The sequence below is a fragment of the Leuciscus leuciscus genome, assembly GCF_965113295.1.
Source record: "Leuciscus leuciscus genome assembly, chromosome: 19".
Lineage (NCBI taxonomy): Eukaryota > Metazoa > Chordata > Actinopteri > Cypriniformes > Leuciscidae > Leuciscus > Leuciscus leuciscus.
This window is the reverse complement of record NC_138743.1, coordinates 3,723,841-3,750,746: the sequence shown is the minus strand read 5'-3', so window position 1 is coordinate 3,750,746 and position 26,906 is coordinate 3,723,841. Positions and strand designations below refer to the sequence as shown.

The 26,906-nt window shown below is 37.4% G+C and overlaps 2 long non-coding RNA genes across 2 annotated transcripts in view; one reads left to right on the top strand and one right to left on the bottom strand.

Moving 5' to 3' along the window:
- The window catches only part of LOC309482145, a 241,987-nt gene that overhangs the window by 166,104 nt on the left and 48,977 nt on the right, over window positions 1-26,906 (top strand). The window lies entirely within an intron of this gene.
- On the bottom strand, window positions 1,202-26,245 carry LOC309482144. Its single transcript, XR_014200229.1, has 7 exons — window positions 25,678-26,245; window positions 22,241-22,292; window positions 21,783-21,908; window positions 20,360-20,519; window positions 19,649-19,710; window positions 16,754-16,787; window positions 1,202-1,899 (listed from the first exon to the last, which is right to left on the bottom strand). It is a non-coding gene; the product is annotated as an uncharacterized lncRNA (long non-coding RNA).

The following is a 26,906-nucleotide window of genomic DNA, read 5'->3' as shown; positions in this document are numbered from 1 at the left end:
ATTCTGGTTGGATCCAAGGCCTGACATCCAAAGAGTGTTTTATTCCTCACACGGCATGTATTTCTCAAACCAGATTATTTCGCAAAATCAGTTTTCCTCAGACTTATCTTATCTCCTCAGTGTTCACCTGTTTTTTTTCTCTCTCTCTCTCTCTCTCTTGGACTGTCTAGTCCATATTATAGCTAAATATTTTCGTAACGATTAACACTCTGTTTACAGCAATGTGAAACAATGGTGCAGATTTCTCCAAAACTAACAGTGTGTTTTATTGTTTCCCGCACATTGCAGGTCTTTGGACGGGACGTCACCTCTGTTCGCCAGGTTTCAGTCTCTCAGACCCTCAGGCCTGCAGTCTGAACATATCCTAACTTTGCAAGTACATGTCAACGTATTCTACTAACCCTATAGACCTTATGTAGCCCCGCCCCTTTTCAGCGCTGCGCTCGTTCCGGTTTGTATTTTCACAGCGATTCTGCGTGTTTATTAATGAACGGCTCGTTTTAAAATATTCCCAGTCGACTGACATTTGTTAAGTCATCTGCTTTAAAAATCACAGTCCTCATGATAACTTTCATTAACTTTACATTAAGTAAATCCACTTCAAAAGCTAATTACTCCTGGACAGCAATGCCATAGAAATACTACAGAGCGACCGCAAAAACGGAAGTTCAAAAACAATATTCTAAAGATGGCGGCGCCCTCGTTTCTCTGGCGCATAAGCTCTATAACCCTAACCTAACAGTCTACTAACAGTTAGTTGGCATGAAGTTGCAAAGTTACTGTAGAATATAATGTCGACTATCAAAATAAACTGTTACCATTGCTGTTGCCAGTATTTTATGTGAGGTACAAGTCTACAAATTGGCAGGACATTTTCATGGCATGTCAGACAGGAGAGTATTGTTCACAGTTCTGTGGGTGGATGTGATTAAAAACATCACTTTACAAATATTTACTGAGTGTTACATAATGCAATGATATTTAATATGCAATCGACGTTCAGTGTTGCCCGTTATGAGCTTTAAAACGCTTTCTGATTGTTGCATAATGTGGAATTCGTTTTGGCCTTTGCAATGATATTTGTCTATTGCTTTTTTTTTTTTTTTTTTTTGCTTTTAATTATTTTACAGCCAGTGTTTTGAGATATTATTATAGTTTTCATTCATATCTTGAATTCATTTTAATTTAAGTTGAAGTTTAAGTAATTTTGTTGTGTTTTTGACATTTGTTTTTATTTTATTTTTATTTATGTTTATTTCAGTTTTAGTCTGTTATTTTAGTACATCAAGGTAACAAAATGAAAATAAGAAATCTTGCCTCGATAACAAGCTGAAATACAGTGTGTGTTTTTGTACATTTGACTTTTTTGAGGTTTTGGTTTTAGTTAAGATCACTGTTGAACAAACTTTCCCAACATTTCCCCCCTGAAAAAACAAAACAAAAAAAACTTCACATGTTCCAAAAAAGAAAGAAAAAAATAATAATAAAAAGACGCCAGCACAAAAAAAGTGCCAAATATCAGTCATTAAAATATTTTATTGCAATTATGTGTTGTTTTGAGGAGCCAAAGAGATTTATAGACAACACTGGCTTTAATCTGATGGTTTCAGAGAGATCCTTTTACTGCTACTAATCATCAAAAACAGAAGCAATAATGGAAAGAAATGCAATACAGCCTTTGATGCAAATATGGAACTAAGGTTAGATGTTCAGCTCATGTTGTGACATTACTGGACATTTGCATTTATTTACGTGTAATAAAGGATGTCAGGTTTTGCAATAGTAGTGTTTGTGAGGGTGTTCTTGGGCGCACAGGAATCTCTGTGTCTTGCCACGAGAGGCCAAAACATCTGTTCTCAATCACAGCTCAGAAACAGCAGTATGCATCGGCGAGGAAGACTGGGATGTGAAAACAAAAGGAAACATGGTTAAATCAGTGTGTATTCCCCAGGGTTGGGACATAAACTGATGAAGCACGTGTGTCAGAGGATGACCGTTGTCTGTGTGCTTATGTAATAGGCCAATTACATATCGCATGAAGCCACACTACGACAGCAACGACTAACATCCGAGAGAGTCAGTGTTAGCGATGCAGTGTTTGGGTGGAGATCACACTTGGCTGCCAGGTTACCACAACAACAAAGAGAATTCGAATAATAATAATATGATGATGTGGATGATGATGACGGTGTCCCCACATTTTACGAAATCACGCTACACTCATTAGTGATGCACTAGTGAAATTATATCATTACAGCATTTAATACCAAAAACAAAAGGGCAATGAAATTAATTAATTTCTTTTCATAGTGGAGACCGGGGTAAGTTGTCACAGATTTTTCAAAGTATATAATTTATTGTAAAGACACAAGGTTTAAAGCTTTATAAACTATTGAACATTTAAGCCATTGTTGCTTAAGAATTTTTTTTTTGATTCAGTTCATTAAACACCTAGAGCGTCCCTAAAGCGGGGCATGTTGTCACATTACACGAGGTTGTCAGAATGGAATGGTTTAGATTACGCATGAGCCCACCGCAGACAGAGAGCCCGAGCCTTCCAGAGAGTCTGACCCGGTGTGTCTGCCGGCTACATCAGCCGTTCCGGGAGCCCTGCCCACACCTCTGCTGTCGAGGTAATGCTGGACCCGGTCTCTGTGGACATTTATTGTATGGATGAGTTTAAAGGGGATGTTTCCCTTTTTCCCCTGTACCTGCTTGTCCTGTCCAGCTCAGAGTTTCCCGTTCCCCCGCTGGTTCTGCCCAGCACAGAGTTTCCCGTTCCCCCGCTGGTTCTGCCCAAAACAGAGTTTCCCGTTCCCCCGCTGGTTCTGCCCAGCACAGAGTTTCCCGTTCCCCCGCTGGTTCTGCCCAAAACAGAGTTTCCCATTCCCCCGCTGGTTCTGCCCAGCGCAGAGTTTCCCGTTCCCCCGCTGGTTCTGCCCAGCCCAGAGTTTCCTGATCCCCCTATGGTTCTGCCCAGCCCAGAGTTTCCTGTTCCCCCGCTGGTTCTGCCCAGCCCAGAGTTTCCTGTTCCCCCGCTGGTTCTGCCCAGCCCAGAGTTTCCTGATCCCCGCTGGTTCTGCCCAGCCCAGAGTTTCCTGATCCCCTGCTGGTCCTGCCCAGTCCATAGTTTCCTGATCCCCTGCTGGTCCTGCCCAGCTCAGAGTTTCCTGTTCCCCGGCTGGTTCTGCCCAGCGCAGAATTTCCTGTTCCCCCACTGGTTCTGCCCAGCCCAGAGTTTCCTGTTCCCCCGCTGGTTCTGCCCAGCCCAGAGTTTCCTGTTCCCCCGCTGGTTCTGCCCAGCGCAGAATTTCCTGTTCCCCCGCTGGTTCTCCCCAGCTCAGAGTTTCCTGTTCCCCCACTGGTCCTCCCCAACTCAGAGTTTCCTGTTCCCCCACTGGTCCTCCCCAACTCAGAGTTTCCTGTTTCCCCGCTGGTTCTGCCCAGCTCAGAGTTTCCTGTTCCCCCGCTGGTTCTGCCTAGCTCAGAGTTTCCTGTTCCCCTGCTGGTTCTGCTCAGCTCAGAGTTTCCTGTTCCCCCGATGGTTCTGCCCACCTCAGAGTTTCCTGATACCCCGCTGGTTCTCCCCAGGTCAGAGGTTCCTGATCCCCCGCTGGTTCTGCCCAGCTCAGAGTTTCCTGTTCCCCCGCTGGTTCTGCCCAGTCCATAGTTTCCTGAACCCCTGCTGGTCCTGCCCAGTTCAGAGTTTCCTGATCCCCCGCTGGTCCTGCCCAGCTCAGAGTTTCCTGTTCCCCTGCTGGTTCTGCCCAGCGCAGAATTTCCTGTTCCCCCGCTGGTTCTGCCCAGCCCAGAATTTCCTGTTCCTCCGCTGGTTCTGCCCAGCGCAGAATTTCCTGTTCCCCCGCTGGTTCTGCCCAGCTCAGAGTTTCCTGTTTCCCCGCTGGTTCTGCCCAGCTCAGAGTTTCCTGTTCCTCCGCTGGTTCTGCCCAGCGCAGAATTTCCTGTTCCCCCGCTGGTTCTCCCCAGCTCAGAGTTTCCTGTTCCCCCGCTGGGCAGAACCAGCTCAGAGTTTCCTGTTTCCCCGCTGGTTCTGCCCAGCTCAGAGTTTCCTGTTCCCCCGCTGGTTCTGCCCAGCTCAGAGTTTCCTGTTCCCCCGATGGTTCTGCCCAGCTCAGAGTATCCTGTTCCCCCACTGGTTCTGCCCAGCTCAGAGTTTCCTGATACCCTGCTGGTTCTCCCCAGGTCAGAGGTTCCTGATCCCCCGCTGGTCCTGCCCAGCTCAGAGTTTCCTGTGTCTCCAGTATTCCTACCCAGCCTTCCTTTTCCACCTCCTCTACCAAAGCTAACCAGTACATCAGCCCAGTCTCTACTGGTCCTCTCCTCCTGTGCTGCATGGATGCGCAGTCTAGCTTCCAGTCACCAGATCCGTCCTGACAAGGACCTGTATCCAAGTAAATCCTCAGAGCCCTTGCCTCCACCTCGACCCTCTGATCCTACAGTGTCTCCTTGGCTCCACGTTCCCTTAGCCCCACCGGGGTTCGTCAGTCCTCGGACTCCACCAGGCTCCCTTGTCCCTCTGACCCTACTACACCACAGTCTTCCACTCTACTGGCTGCGCCTCATCTCTCCATCCCTCTTGCTCCATCTGGCAGCCCATTCCCTCCAGCATTGCCCTGGTCCTCGCTCCCTCAAAATCTACCCCAGTCTGCCGAGCCCCCGTCTCCATCTCGGCCCCGCGAGCCTGCAAGTCTGCCTCCAGATCTCTGGTGTCACCTTGGGTCTCCATCTCCTCCATTCCATCTAGGACTCCTCCACTGTCGTCTCTGACTCCATCAGTCATCACCATAGTGTCGTTGAGGGCTTCTCCAACATGGCTCCACCATTTTAAGAATGTATTAGTAAATGTTGAAATTAATATAAACGAAGATTAATAAATGCTGTAGAAGTATTGTTCATTCGAAGTTTATGTTTACTTAGGTAGTTAACTAATGTTAACTAATGAACCTTATTGTAAGGTGTTACCCTGTGGATTATTGGTTTGAAGACTGATTTTATTGAGCTATTCCTCTTTGTGTGCTTACTTATACAGCCACAAGTGACAGTTAACAGATACAGATTTTTAAAAATGCATTAGTACATCAAACAAAGTCCAATAATGGAGAATGCATCCTCAGATGAGTATTAAAATAAAGGTGCTCTATGGTCTTGGTATATCAGTCCATCAATAAAGTTCTGGGTTGACCTTAGCACTTTTTTCTTGAATAAATAGCATGTATTATTTCATGGCTACACATTATTACAATAATAAAGGCTTTTTAATTGTAAAGAGTGCCATGATCACTTATTGATGAATAAGTAAATGTTGAAATTAATTTGAACAAACATTGATCAAGACCTCTACAGTTTTTATTAATCTTAGTTAATTAATGTACGTTAATTGATGGTCATGGATCATGGATCCTTATTGTAAAGTGTTAGCAGTTTTTTTTTTTTTGCTCACAGATTTTTTTTTCTCAGTGTTTGAAACCACATCTGTGAGAGAAAACAAGCATTTGTGCAACTGAACTACACTGAGATAAATCCCAACTTCCCTCTCTGGCAACTAACCTGATCTGCTCTAAAGAGTTGCGCGTGCATTAAACAGACTAGTCTTTTTGTTTCTGTCTGGCATCTCCTTGACTCTTCTCAGCCCGTGAAAACACATTCTGTTTACGTCTGAACACTCAAAGTGAGAACATCATGTGATTGAACTCAGCTTGAGTGAAAAGCACTGGTATCTGAACTCTGGGTCAGATGGGAGTGTCCGGTGGTCTTTGACTGATTGGAAATGATGGGTGGAAATTACTCTGGCATGCACTTCATACCAAGTAGCATGTGTCAGTGTGTGGCCTATCAGCTGGATCAAGTTTGTGTAATAAATCGACAAAAATGATTGAAATAATACTGACAGTGCAGTTCAATTCTTTATTAATGCAAAATGATTATAGTCCCACACTGCTTGATTGAAATTATTATCTTTTTTGCTTGGAACCTGAATATTTGGCCAAGCAAAACCAGCGTATCTGTAGTGGAAGAACTGAGCCATGAATCACATTCCACATTCCGATCATTTCAGCTATCGCCACATAATCCTCTAAACTTTGCTCTTTCCCATAAGATTTACATGGAGCTGCTGCCAGATTCCTTCTTCTGTAAAGTAATCGTTTGGTAAACATCTGTATCAAATACATAATTGTTTTAAAAAAAAGCTTTTATTCAGCAAGGACCAATTACATTGATCAAAAGCGAGAGTATAGACATTTATAATGTTACAAAAGATTCAAATCAAATAAATGCTGTTGTTTTGAATTTTCTATTCATCAAAGAATCCTGAAAATAAAATGCATCACATTTTCCACTGTTTCAACATTGATAATAATCAGAAATGTTTCTTAAGCAGCAAATCATCATATTATAATGATTTCTGAAAGATCATGTGACACTGAAGACTGGAGTAATGATGCTGAAAATTCAGCTTTGACTTATTCGACAGGAATAAATTACAGTTTGCTATATATTAAACAGTTATTTTAAATAGTATAAGTTTTTCACAATATTACTGTTTCTACTGTCACCCGTCGTTCGGATGAGACGTTAAACCGAGGTCCTGACTCTCTGTGGTCATTAAAAAAATCCCAGGATGTCCTTCGAAAAAGAGTAGGGGTGTAACCCCGGCATCCTGGCCAAATTTGCCCCTTGGCCTCTGTCGATCATGGCCTCCTAATCATCCCCATATACTGATTGGCTTCATCACTGTCTCCTCTCCACCCGTAAGCTGATGTGTGGTGGGCGTTCTGGCGCAATATGGCTGCCGTCGCATCATCCAAGTGGATGCTGCACATTGGTGGTGGTTGAGGAGATTCCCCCCTTCTATGTAAAGCGCTTTGAGGTCTCAGAAAAAGCGCTATATAAATGTAACGAATTATTATTATTATATTACTGTACTTTTGATCAAATAAATGCAGCATAAATGGTGAGCATATATTTATTTCAAAAACATAAAAAAAATCTTAAACATTTGTATTTTGAGATGTGCAATGATCCTGCAGAGATCATCTCAACTTCCTATTGTCTCTGTTGAAAAACATTTTTGCTTATTCTTCCTCATGTACAATTATACATCTGGCCAACATTTTATTATTCAAAGCGACGTCAGTCAAGGTATAAATTGAATCGGTTTGTGCTTCCTGGGAATCAAACCCATGATTTGGCATTGCCATCACCAGATGAGCTACAGGAAAAGAACAACAAATCCACAAAAATCCACCATCTCAAGAGAAAGACTAAACACATGGTTTCCCGCAATAAACTGTTCATATTCTTTGGCAAATCCCTCTTGCATCAGAACAGATGGTCCCCAGACACAAATGCGCACAGATCAGGGAATATATCATGAGTAACTGGTGTCATCAGAAATAACATTGTGTTCTGACATTGTGTCATTTCTGGTCCAGTGCCGCAATATACAGGCTTCTCATTGGTCATACTTAAAGGGTAACTCTCGCCAAAATGCATCCTAGGGTCTTTTTGTTAATCTACTCGAGGCGAACTTTCGTTTAAAAGCATAATAAGAATGGAATCGCCACTTTTAAGTTTGACCGTTTGACCGTTTTCGGTCAAATTGCCTTGTGAATGGGAGTGAATGGGGCACTTTTATAATAGCATCAAAAATCGCTATTTTTAAAACACTAAGAAGGCTCGACACAACATGAAACATTGCTCTCAGTATCACCAGAGGCTCTACACATGAACTCCAGCATTGAGAACATTGTTTGTGTGCACAGAGTTTACTAAAGAGAAAGATTTTGAACAACTCACTGTCTCTGTGTCCGCCGGCATTTTGTCAATCAAAAATAGTCGATCTCCGTAACAGGGAGGAGAGTAAAGATGGAAAGCATTTAAAGATTAGTTCCATATAAATTCACGGATAATTTGTTGTTTTGTCGTTAGTGAAAATCAATATTGACCTTGTATTTGAAAAAGGATCCTCATATAAGAAACAATACTAAAATTCAAAGTCAGTTCATTCACATTCGGAGATCGACTATTATTGACTGTCAAAATGCGGGCGGACACAGAGACAGTGAGTTGTTCAAAATCTTTCTCTTTAGTAAACTCTGTGCACACACACAATGTTCTCAATGCTGGAGTTCATGTGTAGAGCCCCTGGTGATACTGAGAGCAAAGTGTCATGTTGTGTCGAGTCGTCTTAGTGTTTTAAAAATAGCGATTTTTGATGCTATTATAAAAGTGCCCCATTCACTCCCATTCACAAGGTATTTTAACCTAAAACGAAAATACGGTCAAACTTAAAAGTGGCGTTTCCATTCTTATTATGCTTTCAAATGAAAGTTTGCATCAAGTAGATTAACAAAAAGAGCCTAGGTTGCATTTTGGCGAGAGTTACCCTCTAAAGTTGGCATGAGGCTGAAGTTGCAATAGCCTTTTCTAACTACTTTATCCTCAACACTAATGCATGGTAACGTTCTGTTTAATTTATGGTTTTGTCGTGTGCCGCTTTAAATGCATGCACTCTTTAATGCGGGATGCATGGATTCTGATTGGCTGTCGATGTTTTTATCGTTCATCAGAATGATCATTTCTAAATACCGTTCTGAAAGTGATTCCAAGGAATGCATTGCTCTGTGCCGTTATCAAAAGTTGTGGTGTGTGGATTCCTCTATTCTCACAGAATTCGAAAGATTACTAAAACTGTAGTTCTCCTGACATCTCTCTGAGTGTTTGGCATGGTAATAAGTACGACAATGTTGATATATTTTGGATTAGATCTGCTACGCTGCTGCTGCCGCTGTTATTGCGGCTGCTTCAGAATAAGTACGGGACTTGATACTGCCAACACACACACACACACGACACACTGCTGTGAGCAAGAAAGACATGCTGCTACTGTACAATCGCAGAATTATACAGGTGGAGCTGGGGAAGTGGAGGGGTTTCTGAAAGTGCACTGCAAACTGCTACAGTGTTTGAAGGTTGATCAGCGAGCTCATTGGCTACTGATTCAGCAGAAACCAATCAGCTGTGCCCTATAGAGAATGATGTGATGCAAGAGTTTGGGTTAAGGACCTATCAGTCGGCGCCATCTAGAGTTTCATTAAAGAACTTTGTTTTTATCATTATTTAGTTAACGTCCTTGGTCTGAATGGGCTTTTACACAGTTCCACCCCAAACTCTGCATCCGAAATCCTCTCTCGAGTAGAAACTCATTTTGAATAAGTATTTTGCAACAATTAAAAAAGTATGTTCTTTCGGATGCAGCCAATGTTCCTGGTCTAGATGCTCAAACAAGCAAATCAATGTTTTTAGCTGGTTTACTTTTCATATTGAATTAAAGCCCTATTCGGACGGGACTAGTTTAACATGGAGAGGTGGGGTAAAGTAATAATTACCAGAGCTTCTCAGTGATTTTAGTCCCGTCTGATTGTGCATCTCAGTGATCATGACGGACAATGTCAGTAACTTATGGTGACTTTTACCTTCAGTAAAAAGGTCTGGAAAAATGACCTCAGGTGATACTAATCACGTGTGAATAGACCCGCTGTAAATATGTACGTAAATATTCCGTCATTTCCTGTTTAAAAGTAGTTTCCCACAGTTTTTCAAGTATGAAGACGCTTGAAAAAGCATCAGTTGCGTTCTAGACGCTGGAACGAGTCTGTGGCAAAACTCAAGTGTTTCACACACACCATTCAGATCAGAGAGAAGATCGAAAGCACTTGTTAGAGGCACGAAACGTCTTTTAGCGTTAGGTAAGTGTCTATTACCAACACAATCCAATCTGAAGTTAATTAATACATCGTTCGACCGGACATAACTGTTTTATATATATAAATATAGGTTATATGTGTTTGCGCACGTGATATCAGGAAGCAGCGTAATACACGCGGGAGACGGCGGTGCGTAAATCGAGTTACTCCTCCCACTTCTGCTAGTTTTACTGAGATATCTTATCCCGTGCGAATTGGCCATTAATATTACAGACGTTCTGCAGTAAAATTACATTACTCCATCTACCCTTGTAAAGTTAATCCTGTCCGAATAGAGCTAGTGTTTTATTTCATAAATGACAACCCGTTAATGCAATTCAAACTAAACCTTGAAACTCTGAAAAGGACCTTGTGTGTGTGACAGCCGGGAGATGGATTGAGGAAACAGCCACAGTATCATTGAGGAAATGCCAGCTGTTTGTCCAGAAACAGAGATGGCACGGCTATGGGATGTTCCACCCCTGTGTGTTGCTCTTGGACATGGCACAAAACCCATGAAGTCCGGATCCGCGTGAGGTTTAGAAATGCATTTTGAGAATATATTGACAAAATCTGTCCTTAAAGTAGATCTGATTGAAATATTACATTCCTGATGCTGACGTTTAGCCTATTGGATGATTCAACTATGAACAAATATATAGGCTAATTTGTTCTAAACAAATAAAAATTAAACCTTTTATTTATTTATATGATGCACTCTAAAAACAAAGGTTTGGGCTTTTGGGTTAACACAACAGATTGAGTTGACAACTAAATGAAATTATGTTAAACCAACCAACTAAATTGAGTTAGAAGAACTTAATATGTAGCATTAACACACAAAAAAAGTTGACCAGTCAAAAATAAAGTTGTTCCAACTAATTTCAACATTGCAGATTTGTGGCCCTATAATCTATAGACCTCATGCACCAGAGAAACAAGTGCCAATTTTGAATTTTGAACTTATTACATATTACTATGGTATTGCTGTTGACAAGTAATTATGGTGAAGTGGATTTATATAGAGTTGACAAAAGTTATCATTATAATGTTTGAAGCAGATGTCATAACAAATGTCAGTAGACCGGGAAGATTTTAAAACGAGTGGTTCATTCATAAATCTTTAAGATCAGACCTTCATGCTGTGGAAATATAAACAATACAACCGGAAGCCAGAACAGCTAGCAAAGCACATGTTAAATATAACTTATTTAGCATGTAAAAATAAATGAACAAATAAGAAATTACGTGACACTACCAGTGCAGTTACTACTCATATGACTAATGTAATGTCAAGTCACCTTTATTTCTATAGTGTTTTATACAATGCAGATTGTTTCAAAGCAGCTTTACAATCATAAACAGGAAAAAAAATGATTCAATGATGCAAACAGAGTTCGGTTCTGCTGTAAAGCAGCTCTTAAAAGAAAAGGTGTCATTGTTCAGCTGAGATCAGTTCAGTGTTTATTCAGTTCTGTTCAGTTTAAAGATCATCAAATATGAAATGAGTTCAATTAATCTATAAAGCAGCTCTGATGTCATCATCAACTTAGCTCTCGTCCAATAATATCAGTCAAATCAGTAATATTGCTAAATATTAAGTGTCCCCAACTAAGCAAACCAGAGGCGAAAGTGAAGAACCCAAATAACTAATATAAGTTAATGTAGCCACACATGATCTACACACAATTACACACAATATTAGTTAAAGTAACAGAACAAAAGTGTAGGATTTTACTCATCTGGAATTGATCAGATGGTGAAAAGTGTCTTTCATTTGTAAATGTTAAAGTCTTTACAGCGTTTTGGATCTCCAAATTGCTTATAAAGTTTTATAAGTTACCTTTTCTTTTTTTAAAAGTCTTGGAAAGGTTGCTTTCATTTTATTGGATGAATTAATTTCTTAACTGTTCAACCTTTATTTCAGATTAAAACATTATATCGAGTCAACAAAATGTCCATCTGTTTTTATTTTATTGCTTTCCACTCTCCAGATTCATTTGCAGATGAAGTGAAATACTCTTACAAATAAAATGCCTTTGAAATGTCTTGCAGAAACACTTTTCCATCCAATTTATACCTGATGGATAAAACAAACATTTTTCATTGAATAGGCTATTTTGTTTCAGTCAGAAATGTCACATTTCAAAAATAAAATGGGTGGCAAGTGACATTTCGTTCAAAATAATAGACTTTCAGTATTCAACAATCTTGAAGTTGGAGAAATGACATGCTGTTCTACTAAAAAGAAAACATAAATCACTGAGAAGTGTAAAATCCCTAAGTGAATGCGAATACAAACAAACCCCAGAAGAACATCAGTGTTTTTTGTGTTAACATTGTGTTTAGCTCACATCAACAACCTTTCACCAGCTTCCATGAATGTGTTCGGGAACTTAACAGCACTTTTGAGAAATGAATGATCTATGATCCGACACGATTTTCAATGCCGTTTCTCAGAGGACACATCGTTAAAAACAATAGCTTGGACAAATGGAGCTTGCAGATGCTGTACAATTATTTATAACCAAACAAAACTAGTGCTTAACTCATCAATAGATTAGAAAAAGTGAAATTCCTTGGGGAGGGAGTCATTTCCTAAACCCCAAGTACTACACCGGAAGAATCAAGGAAAACTATTGTCACTTTCCAAATGCTTTAAAAGTTATGGACGCGCCTGTAAGGTCATCCAGGGGTGTTTCGAGAACAGGTGATTAAAAATATGTTTCGGCTTTAGCGCCTCATGGCAACACGAGTGGCAAACAAGAAACAGGAAAACCCTGCTTGTATTATAATGTATAGTGCTATTGTGCATAAGCAGCGAAGCAAATGCGTCTAGGGAAAAGCATTGTGTTTGGCTTGTGTTTACGTGTTCCTGTGGCTAAACTGGTAAAGTCAAACACACATATACAGATAAATATGCAGTGCAATGCAAGTGCATGAAAGTGTGTGTCAAATGCATCGATGTAAATGGACCATTAAGAAGTAGGGGTGTAACAATCTCCTCATGTCACGATTCAATACATATTACGATACTAAACTCACGATACGATAGTATTGCGATACTCCAAGACATTTGGTAAAAGGTTAACTAAAATGTTACTGTTGATCAGGGGTGCGTTTCCCGAACAATGACGTAACTCGCTGCTCAACTACCATAGTATGATGCATTGTTGAAGAAATCAACTAGCTAGTCACGACCATAGATATCCATATAAGGCTAGATGTCCTAAGGCGGAGTCTCGAACGGCATCACCGGCGGCCATCTTGTCACAGGGAAGCTTTCTGGCGAGCTCTGTGGTATCTGAAGTAAGGTGAGTGATCAGCACGAACACAAATCCAAACGGTTACAAAATGTTTGGTTTCTTACAAACGTTATTAACGTGGCTATAATTCTGAATGCTGGAACATGTTGAAATTGCAGATTTTATTAATTATTCATATGTATGCAGTGTCATAACTACATCTCTGACGTTTATAACAAACCAAACCGTTTGAAAATCAGTACAAAATTGAGCAAGTTATGGTTATTTAAAAAGTACATGCACCATTAAAACACAATGGTACGAGTGAGCGAGCTGCCTGTGGCAAGATGGCCGCCGTGTGCGGACGTCGACCTCCATTGGCCAGCAGCGCGGACGAGACATCTAGCTTTTATTATATGATATCCATGGTCACGACTGTTTCCCGAAACTGTATTGTCGCAAAGTGGTCGTTCAACCACGTTGGTTTATGACGTCACGCACGTGGTGGAGTAATAACTTATTTTAATTAATTTGTCTGAGATCGAATTAACGCAAGATGTTTTGCTATACATAACAGACATGGCATCTGAGGACTATTTCTCATTTTTCTCAGTTATTTTGCTTTATTTCCAGATTCAATCATAGGCTCGTTCTTACACTAGAGCTCGTTCGCACATGCACACTCTTCAAAAACTACGCTTTAAATCTCTTGACAAACTAAAATACTTAAATTACATTTGTATGTATTCTAAATAAAAGACACAGGTTGTACTGAATGTCAGCTTGCTTATTTTGCTCAAGATAAGGATTTTATGAAGTGCACATGTCATGCAAACTAGAAACTCTGCTTCTAACCACAGGAAACACCTGTGATTTAAACACCGTTGTTAACTATCCTGATAACGACGGAACTTGCGACCATAGTTGGTTAACGATGCTTTCGGGAAACGCACCCCAGGCCAGTTATATTAGTGATATTTAAAAAAAAAATCTCAGCTCTCAGATTCTGTCAATTCTATTATTAAATTCAAGAGCAGGGGCGAAAGTACCATTTTTCAGAAAAACATAATTTGAAAAGATAATGCTTTAGAGACAGAGATATATTTTTATTGTGGTCAGACACTCGCAAGTGTGGTCTATCAATACCAGGTGGTATTTAAAAAAAATGTAGAACGACTTCAGTATAATTTCACTTTGAACTGCTCATGTTTTCGACCCCGTCAGTTGGAATGAAAGTAACAACAATATACAAGCTATATTTTTTTGTGTCACTCTTGTTTTTTTTTATTAGCCTAAATATACATGAGTATGACCTTGTTAACATGTAACTGCAAACATATTTTGGCCTTTATCTTTGCAAAACATTTTTAATTTACATTTTCATTTTAAATTCTCTGTTTCATCAATGTTTCAAAAGTAACCCAACAGTACAAACCTGAATTGTTTAGAATATTTTTGTCAAACTATTTTATTAAATGTTTTTTCAACATGAAAAATATGAAAATTAAATTAAATTAGCATAATATAAATTCTCAACATAATGTAACAATAGTCATTTTTCACTATAGCGGGACAAAAGTAACAAGTGTTACTCCTGATATTTAAACCCAATTTACTTTTATACTGAAAAACTCTGACAAGGCAAACTTCAGGGTGTGATACAGCACTTAATAACCTATAGATTGATCATTACTGTGTGACACATGAAACGAGAAACACAACTTGTAATTAGAAAAAAGTACCGCTTCAGTAATTTACTTATCGTCCTCGAAAACTGCTTTCCGGACCTAACCATGGGAAACGATGACGAAATCACGTGATATTTGGCAGCTCCGTCACGGGTTGCGTACTGAACGTGCTGTCATAGCTTGAAATGCTAATATACTCAGGGCACTGAGAAAATCACTTTGTTACTTTCGTCCCTTCACTCTAAAAAATGCTGGGTTGTTTTAACCCAATGTTGGGTCAAATAATGGACTAACCCAACGTTGGGTTAAAAAATGCCATTTAAAAATGGACAAACCCAGCCGTTGGGTTACATTTTTAATGTAACCAATGCAATTTGTCCATTTTTAAATTGCATTTTTGTCCATTTTTGATTTTGTCCAAAATGCAATTTGTCCATTTTTAAATTGCATTTTTGTCCATTTTTGATTTTGTCCAAAATGCAATTTGTCCATTTTTAAACTGCATTTTTTAACCCAACGTTGGGTTAGTCCATATTTGACCCAACATTTCGCCCCGGTTCTCCCCTAAATACCGTTTTGGCGCTTGTAAATGTGACGTGAAAGATCGCTAGCGGCACGTGAACCGATCATCTCTACTAGCTAATAGTAAATAAACACGAATGAACAATGTTGAAAGATACAGTAGGCTACAACTTACCGAAATGTATATCCCTCATACATAATATTGATCAATCAGTGTTTTTCAACCGCGGAAAGGGCCAATAATCAGCCGGAACCTCAGGAAAGCCATTAAATGACCATAATATATAGCCTAGCATGTTAGTTGGCTAGAAAAAAGAGCTATAGATAGTATTTTTCTAAATATGTGCACTATATTACATATTTATTATATTTTTAGTTATATCATTAAATAAAGTTGTTATTATAATAAAAAATGCATTATATTTAATTTGAGTTATTTTTAACCTTAAATAATACTACCAGCTGATAGGGCTATATGTATGCTTACAGCATTAGCTGAGGTTTTCTTTTCTTGAGAAAAATTAACACCTAATATTTATCCAAATGAGTCAATTGAGTCTAATCAAATCAAATCACAAGAACTCGTGAAATTTGTGTCAAGCAAAAAAAAAAAAACATAAAAAAAAATAGCTTACCAGAAATTGTACCATGTAAACATTGTAACATGTTGTCACTAAACCTAATAAAATTCTGTTTAGTTACTAAAATGTTTCCCACAATCCAGCCCCCCCATAATTCTCCCTCCAAGCTAAACTCAAAAGTTGGCAGCCCTGCTGTTGATTAAAATGCTAAATTTAGTATTACATTGTGTGCGTAAATGAATAGACTTGGACTTGGTGCTGGAAACCCAAAGCACACGACAATAGAGACACCAGAATAACAATATTCATGATTCTGAAGCTGAAAATACAGAAATATTTTAAACAAATATTCTTGCACTCTTTCACTGACTAGATATATTTAAAATAATGTAGGCCATATTTACTGGTAACAGACATTTGGCATTATCAGGACCCACAAATATTCCCCCATTGCATTATTATACATTATATATAACAGTTTAATGTAGTACTGACACTAAAACTCTGAAAACTTGCATTTTTCCCCCCTCGCGCAGTAATTTTCACTTTGGGTGAACCATACATACACAACATATATTGGCACTATCCACAATACATATTGATACATATTTTTGCATTGCGATATATTGTGACACAATATATTGTTACACCCCTATTAAGAAGGGTCCAATATATTTAGTTATTTAGTTACTCCTGGTGAATTGAGAAAATGTATCAAAATTTAAACAATTTTACAAGGAAGAAAACAGTCAGGTGGGATCCGAGATACCAGAACCGGATTTGAACTTGGGTGGTTCAAACAAAAACACTATTGTGCACCATATCGGAGCATCTTCACAATCACAACCCATCAGGCTACAAATCCTCTGACTAACTTTACTTAAAAATATATTTTGCTCCATTTCGACACACATTTAGCACTTGGCAAGATTGTCATTATCATTACTCACCCTCATGTCATTCCAAACCCAGATCTTTTTTCTCCTAGAACACAAAAGAAGATATTTAGATTTATTTATTTTTTTGTCCATAAAATATATGGTTTATAATATAAATATAATATTAATATATATTTATTCATATAAATATTAATATGGTGTAACAAGTTTGCACAAATATAATATACATCACTAACACAAATGATTGTACTGTCTGCTAAAATCACTATCTTTTTTTGTCCAATTGGAAGCTTCATAATAACAATCTGTTCCTACTTTCAGAAGAAAAAACCCTGGATGCTTTTAATATTCAGGGAATTATAAGCAGAAATATCTGTGTTTGAGATCAATGTTCTTCCCAAGACAGTTTTGCTCATCAGTGATGAATAACATCCTTCGACCTTTAGTTATATAGTAAATTATGTCAAGTTGTATAAAGAAGTCAGGAAATGTAGTGTTCTGACTCTGAATGAGCAGTTATGGGAACTTCACTTTTAACTTATACAGAGTTAAGTCTTTATATTTCAAACATGGTGCATTGCATGTTTTTTGTTCACCGTTTAAGAACCCAAAACATTTCTGCAGATGAAAATCCAAAAGAAATATGGATTTTCAAATTCATAAAAAAATTTCATGCCATCTATTTATGATGAGATGTATGATAGAGAAGGTAAGGACATTGACATTTAAAGGAATGTTTCTGGTTTAATATGATCTGCGACCAGTGTTGTTATTAAATATTGTTAACAGTGTCGTTTTAACCCAACTTTGGGTCAAATATGGACAAACCCAAACATTGGGTTAAAAAACCCAACAGCTGGGTTTGTCCATATTTGACCCAAAGTTGGGTTGAAACAACCCCAGCAGTCTTTAGAGTGTAATATCATTAAAATATGAAAATTTAAATGACATGTAATGATAGATTATGACGGAATTTTTACAACCCAAACGCGACCTCTGATATACTCAAACTTAAAAACTTAAACAAAACAAAAATTTAAGTGATGAATAAAAAAACAAATCTGAAATAACAGATTGAATTAATATAAAAAAAAATCCAAATTAATAAAAATAAAAAGTTAATCCAAAACAAAAGTACTAAAACTTCAACTAAATTTAAAATGAAAAATCATAGATAGTGTATAAATGATACTAAAATAACACTTTCCGTGACACACTGTTGAACAGAACAATTATTTTTAGGCAAATGTTTACTTTAACACCCTTATTCTGCAGAAAAGGTGGGACTTCTCTAGCCAGACAACGGTTATGAGTTATAATCTACGCACAGACTATTGAAAAAGTCCATGTTGATAATGATTCCAGCTCTGTGTGTTTTAGTCACGAGCACGTCAGCGATGACATCACACGAGGACAGAAACAGGACAGACAGTTACTCACTGCACGCACACACACACACACACACACACACACACACACACACACACACACACACACACACACACACACACACACACACACACACACACACACACACACACACACACACACACTCGGTCAGCTCTGCTGAAAATAATCACGGCATCATAGTAAAACAAGACTTTCACCGCAGTGTGTTTGCGAAACATATTGGAAAGGGAAATTGCTTGACGTCTTGGTAGCAATTAGTTCGCTGTCTGGTTTTCTGATGCATTTCCACATGTATAATGACTAATAAAAAGAGCTTTAGGTTTATATCTTCGAAAATCTCACAAGCAGAGTTTGGTCATTAAAATTCTGACTTTATTTTCTCACCCTCATGTTGTTCCAAACCTGCAGTTATTTCTGAATAATGACCGTCTGTTATTCATCATTATTCAGCAGCAAATCCTCATATGAGAATGATTTATGGAGGATCATGTGACACTGAAGACCGGAGTAATGATGCGGAAAATTCAGCTTTGATCACAGGAATAAATTATAGTTTACTATAGGCTACACATAAAAAAAAGTTTCTTTAAAATTATAATAAATATTTCACAATATTACAGTTTTTTTTTTTATCAAATAAATGCAGTCCTGGTGAGCAAAAAAGACTTAATAATTCAAATCTTAATTATTATGTATAGACTTGAGGAGGAACTCTATTGAATTGAAATAAATGTATAATCTGGAATGTTTTTGTTGCTTCTCTCTCGACTCGTACTTGAATCCTGTAAAAATTTGCTAAATTCAATAGTAAAACATGTTCTGATTCATGCATATTAAAGCCGTATTACTTCCTGATGTTTTGAAAACCCGGAACGTTCGCCAGAGATTAATCCCTCGAGATTTTTCTATGGGTTTTTCAATTTATGAGTGCAATAAGGTCTGTAAGTAAACATAACTTGACAATACTATTGTTCTACAGCATAACACACACACACACACACGTGAATTTTTAAGCTGTTATGTTTCTTTTTTTTAAATCATAGTTTCTAATAATAATAGCTTTCCTGTAGCTCAGTGGTAAGAGCATTGCGTTAACAACGCAAGCTTGTGGGTTCGATCCCAGGGGATTGCACATACCTATGTATAAATGTATAGGATAATGCAATGTAAGTCGCTTTGGATAAAAGCGTCTGCCAAATGCATAAATGTAAATGTAATAAGTAACTAGATAAGAATGTTTGGGGTTTAGTTTGTAGAACAAAATCTTCAAATTTCCTCAAGTAATGTTCAGCACAGACCTTATTTCACTCATAAATTGAAATGCAACATTATAAAAAAACACATAGGAAAATCTGGAGGGAACCAGTGGAGAATTAATCTTCCTGGTTTCCTCTTTATTCCAGATAAATATAGCTCGGCTTCATCACTGAGAAAGTTCTGATGTCCTTATACATGATATGATCACAGTTGGGGAGCTCTTCCCCAAAGACACAGGATGTTTCAGGAATTAAATGAACATTTCAGGCATTTACTCACCCTCATGCTGAACACAGGAAGACTTCAGAAGAAACCGTTCTTTTTTGTAAAGATGATCACATCTGTAAAACACAATGAAATTACCAGTACAGTGTTTATATTTGTAGACTTACATTCCATATGTGTCCACAAAACCAGTCACATGGGTCAATTTTTTTTTATTGAGATGTATACATCATCTGAACACTGAATAAATAAGCTTTCCATTGATTTATGGTTTGTTATGATAGGACAATATTTGGACGAGATACAACTATTGTAAATCTGGAATCTGAGGGTGCAAAAAAATCTAAACATTGAGAAAATCTCCTTTAAAGTTGTTCATTTATGTTCATGATTGTGCAGCATTCACCCACAAAAATAAATGTTTTATATATTTACAGTAGGAAATTTACAAAATATCTTCATGGAACATGATCTTTACTTAATATCCTAATGATTTTTGGCATAAAAGAATAATCGATCATTTTGACCCGTACAATGTATTGTTGGCTATTGCCACAAATATACCCGTGCGACATGTGACTGGTTTTGGGATCCAGGATCACATATATGCTCATATTTTTCAAGTGTTAGTCATATAATCATTGTTTCAGTAACAGAAACTATTCCTTTAAGGATTATGTGCATAACACCCAACTCTGAGACACACTGCCAATGTAAACACTCATGCATACGTCTCTTATATCAAAATGAAACATGCTAAATGACCTCCGTCTGGAACTGAATCATGCAAGGTGCCGTTCGGGGCCGGGATGTTTTTCAGAGCTTCAGTGGAGCAGGCACAGACTGGATGTCCTCCAAAAAAACATTGCTTGACTCCAGGGATAATCCAGTTTTCCCTTCAACCCAGTGGAGGCCTCACTGTTTACTGTGAAGAGAGCATACAGTCATGTTTGACAGTCCAAGAATGTGTGCTAAAGCAGTCCTTACTATTAATGCATTAAAACCTCTTTAGAACAACTCAAAAACACATTAGCATTGTGCCGGCAACTTGTGCATGGGGAAACACCAGTCATGTTTTCTTTAGAAGATTAACATTCAAGTCTGTATATGGAAGAAATAAAAAAATAAAAAAATAAAAAAGGTTCAGAGAAATCAACCCTTCTTTTCACTCCCTTCTGAAGGATTATATCACCAAGTGAATTAAATTTAGTGATCACTGCAAGATAAGTGTATGAAAAATTGATGCATATTATTTACCAAACCCTGTGCTTTAAAAATGGCAAGCTATCAAGAGACGATCACGAAAGTCTCGTCAGTGTAAAATTACAGTCATGAATCAGATTCTGCATGATCTCATCCTAGATTCATTTACAATTCTTCCAATCCATCAAAGTCATTTAATGCAAGAAAACATATTCACAGAAGAATGTGTTTCACGTCAGAGTGAGCAACGGCCCGCTTGACAGCTGATGCATTCAGAGTGAATTATGCATGTGTAGGATGCTTGTTTTCACCACATAGTTTTTCCTCATAGCCTTAAAACTGCATAACAAAAAGCCATGGAGGAAAAGAATTCTAGCCTGGAGCCAATCAGTTAGTCCAGCACACGGCACAGTCCAAAACAATGAAACCTGCTTCCACATATTAATGTGGATTTTCACCTCAATAAACAATTTTTCAGCAAAAAAAAAAAAAAAAAAAAAAAAAAAGGGGCACTCTTTAGTTTAGGGTTCAATTCTCACTACTTATTGCTTATTAGCATGCATATTATGATATTGACTGTTTATTAGTGCTTATTAATGCCTTATTTTGCATGACCACATCCCTTAATCCCTACCTAATACCTAAACTTAACAACTACTGTTAATAAGCAGTAATTAGGAGTTTATTGAGGCAAAAGTCATAGTTAATAGTGAGAATTGGACCTTAATTTAAAGTGTGACCCCCAAAAACATTTCCATTTCCATTGTCACTCAGAAATTCCTAGTAAATTTCACGAAGAATTACAAGAATCTAAATGACAAGTGAAGCATTGAATCAAACGTGAAACTTTAATTGTATTTTCCTGTATAACATACTTCAATAATCTTTGTTTTATTTCCAACTTACTTTTTTTTTTTTTGCAGTAAGGGTGTTCAGCTCACTTGTGCATTTAATTGAAACTAAACATATTAATGTGGATTTTAACCTCACCTTTGTGCCCGAAATATGACTGTAACAATAACAAGGATCAGAGTCATTTCTTGTACCAGTAGACAGGGTTTTGGGCACAGAATGACTTCCTTCATCAACCTGAAAAATAAATAATAGGAACCTCGAAATATAAACATTAACAGGACTTCAATAAAGAGTAAAAATGTCAAGCATGCAGCTCTTCATAACCCTATCACGCCACATGCCATACTGTTTATTCACTGAAAAATAAGACTTGACACAAGTGATTCCAACACAGTTGATGTGAGAGGAATGCTGGGATATCCTAATATGCATAACACACACACACACACACACACACATAAAAAAAATTAGTGTAAAGTAAATGCATTTCAATATTTGATTACATGCGCATTTATAATCAGCATTTCTCTTCGTTATTCTGCATTTTCAGAGTTTCTTCTATGTGAAAGATACACGTGAGTTGCCTACCTTTAGGATAAGCATTTGCGTCAGGAGTGATGTTGGCAGCTCGCTAGGTCATCTGTGAACGGTAAAGCAATAAAAGCTTCTCAGAAGTCAGCGGGATCCAAAAACAAGAGGAGAGGAAAGGGAGGATGTGTTTTACGGCTTTATCTGCCGGGAGAGATCTGCTGTCTCAAGGCAAGACTCGCTTCGGAGGTTCATTTTTTATTATATTTGAGTGGATGACTTTTTACAAAAATATGTTCAAGTGCACATTGCGAAGAACACGGCGTGTTACGTTGACTGGTGAAGCGGCGTGATTTAGGAAAATGTTGTTTTTAAAGGAATAGTTGTACAGCACTGCATGGAGAAAGTTACGTGAATTTAAGCAAAGTAAAAAAGAAAGAAAAAAATACGTTTTTGTATATATATTGTTTTTACACTATTAACTCTTTCCCTGACATGTTGCCAGCCACAGCCAGCGTTTAAAAAAATAAATAATTCACAAAACTTTGATGGCCCCCTAAAATATTCTGTTGTATGAATATCTGAACATTCAATAAATCAAAAGAAAGAACACAGCATCGGCTTGTAAACCCAATTTTATTCTAGCTTCATGCATTCTTTTTTTTATCAACACTTAAATGTGGGTAAGTTCCATAAAAAAGCAACATTTTGAACAAAAAAGCTGAGAAAAGTGCATTTTTCCCCCACTAAAGACGTCAACGTGCATAAGAAATGCTTTTATGGCTGGTTTCTGCTCCCTTTATTTGCGTGTTTTGATCTGGAGATTCTCTCTTTCAGAAGATGCGTAATATAGCGCATATACAATATAACAGTGAAAACATGGAAAGCCGGAAAAATACGTCAACGAGTATGAAAAAATACTCTTAAAATACAAAATTAAGATTATTTAATTTTTTTTCTTAAAAGAGTTTTTTTTCTATGAAAGAGTAAAAAAATACAGATCCAAAAAGAGACTTTTGCAGCGATTCATCTTGCAGCTATCTTTATAAATGATAAATTCCTCTTTAATTGATTACTAAATTGTTTAATTAATGTTTGTACATACAGTTTGTAAAAAAAAAAAAAAATGCTGGGTTGTTTTTACCCATGTTTGGGTCAAATATGGACAAACCCAACCAGTGGTTTACATTTTTTAATTCATGTTTTAACCCAACGGTTGGGTTTGTCCATATTTGACCCAAACATGGGTTGAAACAACCCAGCATTTTTTAGAGTGTAGTGGTTTGCAAATCTTCCGGTGCACTCGGTGTCCGAATTCACTCAATCGTTTTCATTCACGCCCTGAAGTGGACTATATTAGTGGAGTAACATTGGGAATGAGGGTAAAGGGGGTGATTATTTTAAACACAGCCCAAGTATCTGTCTCTGCAGGTTGGAGTAATGGCCGTGGAGAAAGGTCTTTATCATTGTTTGAGAAAGCTGTCTGCAGGGTTTGCGGTCAGTCAGTCTCTGTTGTAACAGTTCACACTCAACAACATCAACAACTGGAGGATGGAGGACAGCGTGATCGGCTGAGAAGTGCCTGGACTTCAGCATCAGTCCAAACATCGCTGTTTTCCATGTTTGTGGAGTTAGTTTGTGGAAAAATGATCGTGGTTTTAACAGTAAAAGACTGTAAAAATGCTACAGTGAAAAACTGTTAATTGGTTAACAGAAAGTTTCCTTACTATATACGGTAAATAACTGTGATAGATCTAATGGTATACATTTAATGTAATTTTACTGTAAAATACCGTTAAAAAACGAACAAGTCATTGTATAATTTACAGTGAAAAAACGTAAATCGACATTCCCACAATTCCCTGCGTGACACTTCACATTTGATGTATTTTTGTTGAAATAACTGTGTTTCGTCATATAGTTTTCTTAGTTTTTTTCTAATCAGTTATGCACATTAGAGTTTTATGTTAAATTTAATGTTGTTAAATTAATGTTTATTGTATTTTTCAAATTTCATGTGTGTTACCATGATGGTGAGCATAATGTTCGTGTGAATGACACTGTGCAGCTTCTATATAATAATATTAACTTTCTTGTGGAGGAACTGCTTGTGATGAGCTTTGATTGATCATGTGACTCTCATTACTGCTGTGATTGGTGGTTGTCAGTGTATTACAATGGAACAAAACAGATATTAATACTTCAATAGGTTGGTAAATTAACATTATATCAGATAATGAAATATGGTTTATTACTGTAAATTTTAAGTTAAGTCTGTAAAACCTAAAATGTTGTTACCGTATTTTTTACGGGAAATTTTACGGATTTTTTTTTTTTACAGTGTATATGTAAACTGTGTGTTTACACTGCATTTTAAAAATGGCGTGTGCCGGTGTTTAGAATAGCATGCATTCATCCAATCGAAGTACACTTCCATCACCGGTAGTTCCTGTTGTGCTGGGTTAGACCCTACTCTGAATTTAGTCCCCCAAAAGCCATCCCTAAAATTATCCTTTGCGAACATGTCAAACAAGTGGGTATTTCTGCCAATAGCTATAGAAACCATGTTCCTCTGGGAAGTCCCTATAGAAGAACCCTTTTCGGTTTCCCAAAGAAGCTTTCAGTGAGCAAATCTTAAAGAACCATTTTTTCTAAGTGTGAAGAACATTTTTTAAAAATCTGAATCTTTTTCCACTATAAACAACCTTTTGTGGAATGGAAAGATTCTATGTGAGTTCTTTATCGAACCAAAGCTGCCAATAAAGAACCTTTATTTTTAAGCATGTACAATGTTAATTTTTTTTAATGACTATTAAGCACATTTCTTCCATTTGTCCTTCTTCCCATTGTTTTTAAAAATGCAATTATTCAATGACTATATTAGATTGTCTTTACAATAATATTTTTTTTACTGAATTGCTTCACGAAAATTTAAATTGCACCAGCATAAATTAATTATTCTTTCTATTTTAGGTTAAAATATGACCCATGACTTATGACAGGTTTTGTGAGAGCACAATAAAAACATAAAATGTGAATTTTAGAAACTAAATGGTTCATGAAGGCCCTTTTCGCAAGGTTTAAACAATTTTGCATTGGGTTTAACACTTACCAATGCACTGATTTCACAGTTTGTGTATTGTCGTGATTAAAGTATATTCTTCACGAATCAGATAACATTTACCTGTGATGCCCTGTGCCTTGATATAACATTTAAAAATGATTCTCTCATTATGTAATCAAGACCCAGATCCGAAGGAGCCCTTTGCTTCTTTCTAGGTGCAAAAGATTTCACTACTCCGTTAAAAAGAAGAATAACGACATCCTTCCTTTCATCCTGAGGATATGACAAGAGACTATGACAATACCTGAGCAGGAAGGATTTGACTGCACCCTACTTGAGAATTAATATTACTTACTAATACACGTTTAGGAACGATTTCTAAATTAGACTACATTTTGATGATATGAGTGGTGCTTGACCGTGCATAACTCACCGATTAAAAATGGAAAAGTGGTGACGGACTGAATGACTGTCTCTGATATTTCCCTCCAATTTCCTGCCATTAAAAAGGTCACCAAAATAAGAACAGGAGCATCTCGCGGACATCCTTGAATAGAAAAATCAAAAGATTAGTAGTCTAATCACACACCTGAACATTTTAGTGTGCTGACTTATTAGTATTTAAGAATGTCCTGTTTTTAAGATCACACAGATTTGCGTGGTATTCAATCAGAGCATCGGTCCTAACAAAAGTCGACTTCATTTCGCCCACTCTCTGCCTGATTTATGTTCTGTTTTCATTCTTTGTCACTAATAAAACAATCCCAGTCTTCTTGCTATGACTTACTTTCATGGATTGTTCCGGAGGAGCAATCAAAAACATCTACATGATTGTTTGAGGTGTACCGGACTGTGAAAGGAAATGAGGAGAAAGTCTAGAATAGGGTGGGTCGGGGTGGACTGCTTTTTTTCTGTGACCAACACCAAAGAAAAGGCTTTTATCAGTCATCATGCACACCTACAGCCTTCAGTAGTATCGAAATATAAATAAACTCCTTTTGTTAACAGCACCGCTATCCACCCAGTTTCACTGAAGTCATGGAAAAAATGCACTTCAATAGCACTGATAAATGAAGCGTCCGCTTCCACCCTTTGGTGTCGCCAGTACTTAGTCACTTTGCTTACAAATAGTCTAAATCTATACTGTAAAAAAAGATATATTGTTGGTTTAACTTAAAAAGTTAAGTTACCTGGTTGCCTTAAAATGTTGAGTTCATTGAAATAAAAAAAAATTGAGTTCATACAATGAAGGAGATAATATTATGCTATGTTATATTATGTTATCTGCAATTGATTTGACAATTCATGAAAATATTTTTTTACATGGACGTATTGAATTCATCATACTGGTGTTTTCCCACACTCAAAACCCAAATTACACAATTTAATGATTACATCTTACAAAACATACAAGTACATCAAATTGTGCTTTAAAATTAAACAATCATTATTATTACCATTATTTATTTTTTGTACAAGACAGTGGTCATGTCAGCTGTCAGTCGTCATAATCAGCACAAGCAGATTCTTAATGAAGGTGGGGTTTTCATGTTCTGACTAGAGTGTTTTTGTTTTGTTTTGCATACGGTGCCTTATATTGCCTTTATAGGGTTGATTAACATGGATGTGCAAAGATATGTAATATAAAACATGACCTCACTA